Below are 432 nucleotides of genomic sequence, written 5' to 3'. Positions count from 1 at the left end.
CTTGTTTTTTGTAGTATTGGAGGGTTCATTCCAAATATCTTTTTTCCCTTATTACTATTCAAGATATCAGAGCATATTAGTTTTTTCTTTATTATTTCCTCTTACAGCCAACTGAGAAATAAATCGCTGTTATTCCTCTAACAAGTATTTTGTGGGTTCTGCATGATAAAAAATGAAGCGACTAAAGAAAAGATTTCTGAAATGAAGTGAGACTAGAAGCTAATAAAAGTTATATATGTTTTTTCTTCATATCTGCGTTACACATTGTCACTTCATTAATTATCAAGACAGTTTCATGTAATAATAAAAAAGCTAACTACGAACTAAAGACTTTCGAAATAGTTTCGAAATATGCCGCCTTCTAACCCGACACGATGATGATGTTTCGAAGCTACTGCCTCATCTGATGAATATATTTCGTGTGTGATGTTT

The sequence above is a fragment of the Penaeus monodon genome, chromosome 31, assembly GCF_015228065.2.
Source record: "Penaeus monodon isolate SGIC_2016 chromosome 31, NSTDA_Pmon_1, whole genome shotgun sequence".
Lineage (NCBI taxonomy): Eukaryota > Metazoa > Arthropoda > Malacostraca > Decapoda > Penaeidae > Penaeus > Penaeus monodon.
The sequence above is the reverse complement of the archived record's forward strand: the minus strand, read 5'-3'. Positions refer to the sequence as shown.